The following is an 11,501-nucleotide window of genomic DNA, read 5'->3' as shown; positions in this document are numbered from 1 at the left end:
ATGAAAGTACCATGCTGGTTTTTTTTTTTTTTCTCCCCACAGTCCCTGCTTTATTCTCACTTGGTCACACACACACACTCGCAAAATACCCAAACACCAGGAATTAGAAGGGCATAAAACAAGGGGCTTACAGGCTGAAAGAATATCCTAGGCTTCAGAATAAAACAAAACCAATCAACTATGGAACATTTCTTTGTTCAAAACACAAAGATATTTTGTTTCTAATGGGATGTAAGATTTCCTTAAAAAAGGAACGCTTTAGGGACAAAAACAAAGCTTCTTGTGTTGCCTGAGGCAGGGCCTGCTTTCTTTCCCTTGAAGGCCTTTTGCAAAATACTGATGCCAGCATTTGCTGGCCTCAATGTTCACCATCACCACTACCCCCACCTGCCATCTCAAAGTGCAGCACCCTGGGCCCACTGAGGACCACCAGTAGGGGCTACAGAGCATCCAGGATGTGGTCGATCTCGGTGACCAGCTCCTGTAGCTTTCTAGAGATGAGCTTCTCATTCTCGATGTATGTGTTTTTCTTGAGCTTGCCAGCAGCTGCTCAGCTTCCACCGCTGACTTCAGTACCAGCTCCTTGAGCTGCGCATCCAGTTTCTGCATTTCACTCACTTTGTCGCACAGGTCAGAGCCCTCTGTCTTTAACCTGGACTGCAATAACGCAATCTCACTTGTCAAGGCCTTGTGTTCTGTCTCCAGGCTCTTCTTTCCACTATTGAGGGTGGACGCGTCCCGGGACTGCTTGTACCTATTGACAGACTCGTCAAAGTGACCATAGAGACCTATTCTCCTGTTGACCGGGGTCAAGACTTGCTCTGTGATGCAGGCCAACTTCATCCTGGCTTCCGCGTGCTGGATCCTTTGTGATGGAAAAGTCCGGCCTGACATAGATGATGATGGTGAAGAACAAGATGTCAAAAGCAGCCACCACCAGCAGGCGCTCCTGCGGCATGAGCACCTTGTTGAATGTGTAGTGGACCACAGTGTCCTGAATGTGCTGTTCTACCAGATTTTTCTTGTAGGCAACAATCACAGGGTGGCCAAATGTGTCCAAGTAGGTGTAGTGCAGTCCATCTGGGGCCCGGCTGATTTCATAGGGACTGTTGACTTGAATGTTCTTGGTTCCTTCAGGTAAGATGATCTTCAAGGTCAGAGAATCTATCACTTGCTCATCAAACATGTGGTCCACAAACCTCATCTTCAGTGCATACTGGTCACCCAAATTATAGAGGTGCTCATGGCTTGGGAAGTTGTTGGCTACAATGGGTCTTCCAACCTCCAAAAAGAGGGAAGCGAGGCCAAATTTCCATCTCACTGGAGTCATCCAAAATAAGGAGGTGGCTGGTGGAAACATTGCCAATCTCATCCCGGTAATAAACATCCTGGGCAGCAGCAGGGAGGATGGTCATAAAAGAATGGATGGAGGATACTCCACTGTCTGGCTGTCTCTGGTAATCATAGTGTGAAAAAGGCCCCTTAAGCACAGCCCCCGTGTGCTTCAAGTCCACATTTTCTTCCACAGCAATATTACCCCAGTGAAAGACCTCGTGACTCAGGTTATGCTGGTGATAGTCAGGAAGGGGCTATTGTTCTCATAATGTACTTTGAAAGTATGCTGACTATAGGCAGGGACTTCTCTGAAAGGTCTGTAATCTAGGAGGTCCTCAGAGCGTGTGGGGTTCCCCAACTTGGTAAAGGTCTCCACATTTCAGGAGGCAAGCTTCACACGCATCGTTTGTGTCTTCGCTGGTTAGGGAGAGTAGAAATAATGGTTCCCCTCAAACACCACAAACTGTTTCTCAGATTGGGTGATCTGGGTTGGATACGGCTGAAGCACATGGGTATAGACTGTTTCCACAACCACTGAAATCTTGGCACCCCAGATCGAGAGCAACTGGGAGCTTGACCGTGAAAAGTCTCCCATTTTTACCCTTAATTTTGGTTTCTTGTACTTCAAGACTGTTCTCTTTCTCATCTTCTCCCTTCACCTGCACGCCAAGGTGCGCCAGCCAGGCCTCGAGCTCGGGCTCCAGGGCCAGAAGGAAGGAGGCGGCGCCGGGCGCGGAGCCCCCTCCCCGAGTGCGCCAGGACCACCTCTGCCGTCATCTTGGCCGGCTGGTTGCTCAGATCCACCCAGCGCTTCACATCTTCATTGACCAACGGCAGTGCCTCTGGGGAGGTGCCACCCAGCGCTAGGGCCCAGGCCCCCCGGCGGCAAGAGCCAGAGCAGGAACAGGCGGGCCGCGGACGCCTCCATGATTACTCTTTGATTAATACTGCTTTGTAGTATAGTCTGAAATCAGGAAGAGTGATGCCTCCAGCTTTGTTCTTTTTACTCAGGATTGCTTTTACTGTTTGGCATGTTTTGTGGTTTCATATGGCTATTTGGATTGTTTTGTCTATTTCTATAAAAAAAAATGCCATTGAGAGTTTGATAGGTGTTGCATTGAATCTGTAAATCTCTCTGGGTAGGTGGACATTTTAACAATGTTAATTCTTCTAATCCATGAACTTGTGATATCTTTCCATTTACTTGCGCCTTCTTTAATGTCTTTCATCTATGTTTTGTGGTTTTCAGTGTATATGTCTTCCATCTCCGTGGTTAAGTTTATTCCTAAGTATTCTTTTTGATGCTAATATTGCTGGGATTGTTTTCTTGATTTCCTTTTTGGATAGTTTGTTGTTACTGCATAGAAATGTAACTGATTTTTGTGTGTTGATATTGTATCCTGAAATTTTAAAGAATTTGTTGATTAGTTCTAGAAGATTTTTGTGTGCATGTGGAGTCTTTAGGATTTTCTACACATAAGATTGATCATGCCATCTTCAAACTGGGATAATTTTACTTCCTCTTTTCCAATTTGGATGCCTTTATTTCTTTTTCTTACCTAATTGCTCTGTCTAGGATTTCCAGTACTATGCTGAATAGAAATGGTGAGAGTAGTTATTTTGCCTTATTCTGGATCTTAGAGGAAAAGCTTTTAGATTTATATCATTGAGTATGATGTTAGCTATGGGGTTTTCATAGATAGTCTTTACTGTGTTGAGGTAGATTCCTTCTGTACCTAATTTCTTGAGGGTTTTTAATCATGAAAGGGTGTTGAATTTTATCAAATGCATTTTCTGCATCTGTTGAAATGATCATGTGATGTTTATCCTTCACTATGTCAATGTGGTATATGAGATTGACAAGTGGATTTGCATCAAACTAAAAAGCTTCCTCTTAGCAAAGGAAACAATCAACAAAATGAAAAGGCAACCTACAGAATGAGAGAAAATATTTGCAAACCATATATCTAATAAAGGGTTAATATCTAAAATATGTTAGGAATTCTTACAACTCAATAGCAAAAAAACCAAAAACAAAAAATCCAATTAAAAATAGCTAAAGGAACTGAATAGACATTTCTCCAGAGAGGACATACAAATGGGCAACAGAAATATGAAACGATGCTCGGTATCACTAATCATTAGGGAAATACAAATCAAAACAACCATGCCATGACATTATCACCTCTCACCTGTTAGGATGGATATTATAAAAAAAAAATATGTTGGCAAGGATGTGGAGAAAGTGAACCCTGTACATTATTGGTGAGAATTTAAATTGGTGTACCCACTATGAAAAAAAGTTTGGAGGTTCCTCAAAAACTTAATACTAGAACGACTATATGATCTAGCAACCCCACTTCTGGATATGTATCCAAAGGAATTGAAATCAGGATCTCAAGGAAATATCTTTATTCCTATGATCATTGCAGTATTATTCTCAATAGCCAAGACATGGAAGCAACCTAAGTGTCCACCGACAAATGATTGGGTAAAGAAAATGTGGTACATACTCACAGTGGAAGAAATCTTACCATTTGTGACAACGTGGATAAACCTGGAGGACATTATGCTGAGTGAAACAAATCCCACACATAGGACAAATGCTACATGATGCCACTTATATTAGGAATCTAAAATAGTCAAATTTATAGCAGCACAGATAAGAATGGTGCTCGCCAGGGACAGGGGGAGGGGTGGGGGAGGTGGAAGTATTAGTCAAAGGGTGCAAAGTTTCAGTTGTACAAAATGAGTAATCCTAGAAATGTGCTGTACAGTGTAGTATCTGTAGTTATCAACACTGTATTTTATACTTAAAATTTTGCTAAGAGAGTAAATCTTCTGTTACATGTTCTTATTCCTCTCCCCCTAAAGAAGTAATAATAAGTAAGAGAGGGTAGAAAGAAGTTGTTGGATGAGATGGATATGTTTATGGCGTAGATTATGGTGACGGGTTCACACGGTTCCAACACCTTAAGTTGTATGTAGTAAATATATACCACTTTTTGTGTGTCAATTGTCACTTAAAGAAATGGTTTAAAAAATAATATTCTTAAAATGTTTTTCCTTAAGACTTAATTTGTGAAAAAACTTTTTAAAATGAGTGAGAATTAAAGCAAGGAATAAATACTTTCTCTTTTTATATGTTAACTCCAAAAGCACTAAAAATTAATTATAATTTGAAATTAAACATTTAATATTTATATTCAGCATAAAAATCAAATTTTACCCAAATGATTGCAGAATGTAGTATGTTTAGTTTTGTGAATAATCTCTAGAATGCTACAGTGGAACATCCAAGGAAAATTTGACTCAAACATAAGCTAAACATAACAATACATAGGTCATAGGTTGTCTATTATTTATTGTTTATAGTAATCTAGATTTTGTTCAGCAGCACAATTCTGTACACAGCACATCTCCCAAATCCATAGCAAACTGCATATGTATCAGCCTGTAATGGGAGTTTCTAACAAAAAAATAAATGTTTGACCTACATGTTATGTTAATTAAATACTCCAGTCAAATATACAAAATTTTGCTAGTGGCTCCTTTTGTTTCTGCACTGAGTGGTAACTTCAATAACATGTACAGTTTAAAAATCCATAAAAATTGCTTTGTCACAGTAAAGAAAATTAAAGCAAATTGTGGAAGTTATTCGAAGTCTAGGGCTTGATGTTGTAATTAAGACAGTATTGTATAATTAGTATCGTAGATATATTTCCAAGTTTATGAGTGTGTAACTGAGTGAATCTGTTCCTAAGACAGAAATTTTGACCTCTATGTGGCTTATTTGCAATTCTGACCTTTAGTATGCCACTTTTCCACATACAACATAGACCTTCTTTATGTTTCTAGACTACTGAATTTCTAATTCAAACATTCATGCCTTCTGTTCCTTCTCCCACAAATACCTTTCTTTCTCCTTCACCCCTCCCACACTCCTGGGCCACTCCCAAACCACTATTTATATCCGACCACTCACACTAGATGAGATGCTCTGGATTTTAAATGTATATATAATAATTTAATTATTTCTGGAAGCCTTTCCACCTCCTTAAATTGGAATCCTTCGTGGTGCTATAATGCTTGTCTATATCGTTCACCATTATTTGTCAACACTTAATTGCCGACATATTGGAGATGATTAATACTTTGTAAAGGAATTGATCCAATATTAACACATAAAATAATATATAATACAGTCTTCCTTAAACAAAGTATCAGGGAAGGTAGTGTTCTCTTTGTACACTGCTTCATTCCTGTAACACTTCATTTTATCACTTTCATTCATCATCATCGATAACAGTACAATGTAAATATGATAGACACACATGAATTATGGTCCAGATGAGAAAATAGACATGAAAAATATTACCAAAATGATTGCTTCAAAAAGCATTGGGATAAAATTTACCACAATAACATTCAAACGATATATTTTCATTAGTTGTATGACATCATTATTGAACCAATAATTTTAATTTTCTAAAGGGAAAGAATATATCTTGTCACCAAAGGCAACGGCCTCAAGATTGGGATTTTAAGAGCCAGAAATACCTTTTTTAAATGACTGTGGGTGAAAGGATGATAAACTTATTTTACCAAGGAATGAAAGACATGAGCAAAATCCTTTTTTTATCTATTTGTAAATGGCGGTGTGTGTGTGTAAAATATATCTTAGAAAAGCCGTATATAATATATATGAATGGATATGGATATGGATACATTTACATGTCAGTGTGGTGCAGTATGTTTACTCTCGATAAAAGCAGATCAAAAGGGAATATCATTTTTGCCTGAGTTCTAATGATTGCTTTTGTATGACGTATGTTGGTGAGATGAATATGTCATTTGAAATATTGTGCAGGTGCATGCGTGCATGTGTATGTGTGTACGCACGTGAGAGAGAGTAAGAGGGACACAGAGAGAGTGCACACTTAAGCTCCCATATTAGTCCTCTGATGTAACTTTCTTCATTCCAGACTGTTAAAATATTGCAATAGCAAAAGCATTTTTTATTCTAGCTCAGCGAAATAAATAACAAGGCAGATTATTCAGGCTTTCTCTCTTTCCACCTAAATTAATGATATAGTCAGTAGGGATAGCCAAGGATGTGAGAAACACAAATGGGTACATCCCACCAACCAGCAAACTTAGTAAGTTTCAACCAGTCACTCTCCTTTCTCTTTCCTAGGGGGCATTATCCAGAGAGACTCACAGTTTGATTGACAGTGACAGTCCCTACATTGTTCTGACACCACTGTAGCTAGTAATATGGTTGATATTTCACTTATATTGGGTTTATCTGATCAATCCTGTTTATCTGAGTAATACTGGTCTTGTTGAGAGGGTGATGCAGCTGAGAGCATCATATTTTACCAGCAAATTACAGAATTCATATCTTTGGGAAAAAAACAAACAAACCCTATCTGTCTTTATCCTATATAGTTCAAAGAATTTCTGTTAAGTATATTTTAAAGATTATTGCTATATATAAGGAATTTAATTCAACATTCTGTGTCTAATTGTGTAACTGTATATAAAATGGTTATAGTATTTTTGTACAAGCTCTAAGGGCCAAACAAGGTTCTATTATCTACTTTTTAATGAAAACTGATGAACATAACTTCTTCTTCTGACACAATTTTTAAAGAACCTTTGTTCTTAAAACATTGACTGCTAATAATCAGCAAGGTTAGCAATTCTCTTATGAAATTAAATTTCTGCTTAATCTACAAGTTTGGGATAAATTACTCTGTCAGATAATAAACATTCTATCACCTCATTAAATCCCCACTTCCTTTAGTGAGTCAACTCACACATGCTTGATGTCTAATATTTCTCAGGAACATCTCCTGAACTTAGCCTAGAGCATTTACCATACTCTTCTTTAATCTCACTCATCACTCTTTATTATCATAACCCATCATAAAGAGTGTTCTTTGATTTATTTGCCATCATTAACACTTTCCCTAAATACCTCTGGAACTCTGCCTTGGAAGCAAATAGTAGGTTTGCACTTCCTCATCCTCTGACGAAAGCGATGCTGTGTCATTCGTAGCACATTGTATGAGAAAATACATGATGTTAGTTTGTTCCATTATTGATGATGTGATCTTCCATCCCTTGGTTAATATCATGTCAGTCAGGCTTCTCCTCTGTAAATTTATGATTACAATAATGAATTTTGCAGAGGTGTTTTGAGCTATAAAGCTATCTTGTTCATCATAAAGCTTTTGCCTACTATTTTTAGCGTTCGTTGATGATTCTTTGCTGAATCAACCTTAATGGCAGCAAAGTGATGATTTTGTACTTCCATCATTCCTTTTACCTTTATTATTGGTCTTTATTTCTAAGAAAGACATTCCCCTAAATCCCCCCATCCATTTCACATAGGGCTGTTGAACAAAGTTGCATCGATTCTACACCAAAATTTGGGTGGAATTAACATCATTAATATACTATGTGAGCAACATATATAATTGTATTTTTTCCATTTATTTTTCTTCTTTATGGTTACTCTAAATAAAACCAGAAACAGTCTTACATTTTTGAAATTTTATTTGCTATGTGGTATATTTTTTATGTTGCTATGATATATGATGACCAATTATTTACTGAGTTTAATAACCTGTCTTTACAACTCCAATGGGTTCTTTTTTCAAACTCAAATAGCTCAGAAATTATTTGTAGAACACTTTTTAATTGTTTGTATGTATGTGTAAAAGCTCTTAAATGGATCTGGGATAAACAGCATTTTACTTTTCATGAAAAATATTTCTTCTCATTTTCGTGCATCCTCTGAAGAATGTTACATTATCTTTCAGTGATAAAACTTTTTTTGCAAGAAGAATATCACCACAATTTCACTATGTCTTTATCTTAAATTCTTATAAAATATTACAGTAGTGTCACCCCAAAGATGTCCACAATCACTAGAACTTGTGACTATGTTACCTTAAAGGGAAAAAGGGACTTTGAAGATGTAATAAGAGATGAGGAGAATATCCATGTGGGCCCTCATTAAACATGAGCCCCTAAGAGCAGAGAACCTTTTCCTGTTGAGATGAGAGCCAAACAGGAAGACATGAACACAAAAGCGGCAGAGGGAGTCCACCATGCTGTCACTGAAGACAGAGCAAGGGGACCATGAACTAAGGAATGCAGATATCCTGCAGAAGAAAGAAGTTTTTCAGGCAGAGGAAAGAGATTTAGGTCAGAAACATAAATCTACATAGACAAAGGAAGAGTGTCAGAGAAGGAATAAAGGAGGGAAAAAGAAAATATTTCATTATTCTTATTCTTAGTCTAAATTATGTGTTTGTTTAAATAAAAAATAATAACTGCGATGGATGAAATGTTTATATCCCCTTCAAATTAATATTTTGGAGCCCTAATTCCTATGTGATGGTATTTTTAGGAACTCATCAGCATTACAGTAGGTCATGAGAATGGGGCTCTCATGATGGGTTTAATAATCTTAAAAAAAGAGGAGGAGATAAGAGATCTCTTTCTCAGCCAGGTGAAGATGTGGCAAGAAGGTGGCTGACTGCAAACCAGAACGAGGGGTATCACCAGACACCTAATCTGCTGGCAGCTTGATGTTGGACTTCCCAGCCTCCAGACCTGTGAGAAGTAAATGTTCATTTTTTAAGTAACCCAGTCTATGGTATTGTATTATAGCAGCCTGAACTAAGACAGTAACAATGCCTTAGATAATGATATCTAAGGCATTAGATGTAAATGTAATATATGTATGAATATGTAATATATCTATGTATATGTAGTATATGTATAATTGAAATGAATGACCAAAATGTTATAAGGGATAGACAGAAGGGATTTGAATACTGTAATGGACCTGCACAACACGTGAAGCAGTATGACGTTATTTGAAGGTGGTTTTAGAGTAGTCAAAATTGGATATTGGGAAGTCTAGAGCAACAACTAATGTTTCTTTAGAGAAATATCATTGGCATGCTAAGGGTGGAGATAGAATAGAGTCATAAAAAGTGACCAATGAAAACCAGAGAAGGCAGGAAAAGGAGGGTGGAGGAGAAGAAAAGATAGTGAGAATCTATACAAAATAGTTACAAACATACAAACATGGTAGATACTAATCTAACTACATCAATAACATCTTTAAATGGGAAGCAGTGGGTAAACCATCTAAAAACAGGTTGCCAGAATAGATTTAAAAAATCCAACTATATTTTTTACAAGAAATCCCCTTTAAATATAAATACACAGGTAGATTAAAAGTAATAGGATAGAGGGATATATATATATATATACACCATGCTAACACCAACCAAAAGGAAGCTAGAGTGGTTATATTAACTTCTGACAAAGCCGACTTCAGAACAAGGAAGTTATCAGGGGCAAAGAGAGAGCCTACATAAAGATAAATACGTCAGTTCTCAAAAAAAAAAAAAAAAGAAATCCTAAACGTGAATGCACCTAACAAGAGACCATCAGAAAGATTGAGTCAAAGACTGATAGAACTGGAAGGAGAGATGAACAGGTCTACTATTATGGTTACTTACTTCAATGCTCCTCTTTTAGTAACAGACAAAGCAGGCAGAAAATCAGTATATAGTTGACCTGAACAGCATTGTCAATGAACTTGATCTACTTGACGTGTAAGGAATACAATCACCAACTAACAGAATATAGATTCTGCTTGAGGTCAAATGGACAATTTACTAAGTTGAACCATATTCTGAGAAATAAAATACAACTTAAAAGGAATAGAGATTATGTGCATAGATGACATAATGGAGTTAAACTAGAAATCAATACCAGAAAGATGGAAAATTTCCAAATATCTAAAAATTAAGCAACAAACTTCTAAATAGCACATTGATTGTTCAGGACAAATATAACTTATTAAAAAGGCCAAGAGGAATTAAAAATATTTTGAGCTAAATAAAAATTAATATAAACTTAGTCAAATGTGTTGGGTCCTATGACAGCCAGCATTGCTGAGACTAAAATGTATAGCATTACAGGGCCGACCCTGTAGCTGACTGATTAAATTTCCACATGCTCTGCTTTGGCGGCCCTGGTTCCAGATTCGGATCCCTGGTGCAGAATTGCACCACTTGTCAAGCCATCCTGGGGTGGTGACCCATAAACAAAAAAAAGAGGATGATTGGCACAGATGTAAGCTCAGAGCTAATCTTCCTCAGGAAAAAAAAGAAATTATAGCAGTAAGTGAATTTATTATAAAAGAAGAAATTTCTAAAATAAATAACTTGAGCTTTTATCTTAGAAACCAGAGAAAGAACAATTTAATCTAAAGCAAGCACAAGAAAAGAAATCATAAATTACAGCAAAAATCAAAGAAATTGGAAAAAGACAACAGAGAAAATCAATGAACTCGAAAGCTTGTTTGAACAGATTAACAAAACTGACACAACCCTATATACATTAATCAAGAAAAATAGGGAAGAAGCAAATTACCAATATAAAAAAATGAAAGAAAGGGGCTGGCCCCGTGGCCGAGTGGTTAAGTTCGCGCTCTCCGCTGCAGGCGGCCCAGTGTTTCGTCGGTTCGAATCCTGGGCGCGGACATGGCACTGCTCATCAGACCATGCTGAGGCAGCGTCCCACATGCCACAACTAGAAGAACCCACAACGAAGAATACACAACTATGTACTGGGGGGCTTTGGGGAGAAAAAGGAAAAAATAAAATCTTTAAAAAAAAAAAAAAAAAAAAATGAAAGAAGGGTCATTAGTGATGATCTCATGGACATTAAATGGATAATAAAGGAATGCTGTAAATTATTCTGTGTCTGCAAGTTTGGTAACTAAAATGAATTGAACCAATTAGACCAACTGTGGACTAATTAACGTAAGCAAAATGGGGAAGATAAAGATGAGCAAAGTGATATTCTGATAAATGTCTGATCTTTCAAAGCTAAATGACCCCCGTGTTAACTGGGTCAGGAAGCTAGTCAACTTGCTACGTTTAGGAGGTTGTGCTTGTGAATCCTGAAAGAATTTGTGATTTTTTTGCTTGAGTTAGCCAAAAGAGGCAGGGAAATTAAAGGCAATAACATTTAATTTCTGGAAAGATCATAGAAAAATTCCAAGTTAATAGAATCATATACAAGAACGATTTCAGAGTCAGAGTAACAGCTATGCGTCAAACTAGAAA

The 11,501-nt window shown here is 37.2% G+C and overlaps 1 pseudogene; it reads right to left on the bottom strand.

Annotated features, from left to right (window-relative positions):
* Positions 1-342: 342 nt before the first annotated feature.
* LOC103541686 (dolichyl-diphosphooligosaccharide--protein glycosyltransferase subunit 1 pseudogene) lies at positions 343-2,263 on the bottom strand (annotated as a pseudogene).
* Between the last annotated feature and the right edge of the window lie 9,238 nt (positions 2,264-11,501).

The sequence above is a fragment of the Equus przewalskii genome, chromosome 16, assembly GCF_037783145.1.
Source record: "Equus przewalskii isolate Varuska chromosome 16, EquPr2, whole genome shotgun sequence".
Taxonomy (NCBI): Eukaryota; Metazoa; Chordata; class Mammalia; order Perissodactyla; family Equidae; genus Equus; species Equus przewalskii.
This window is presented reverse-complemented; position numbering and strand designations above follow the sequence as displayed.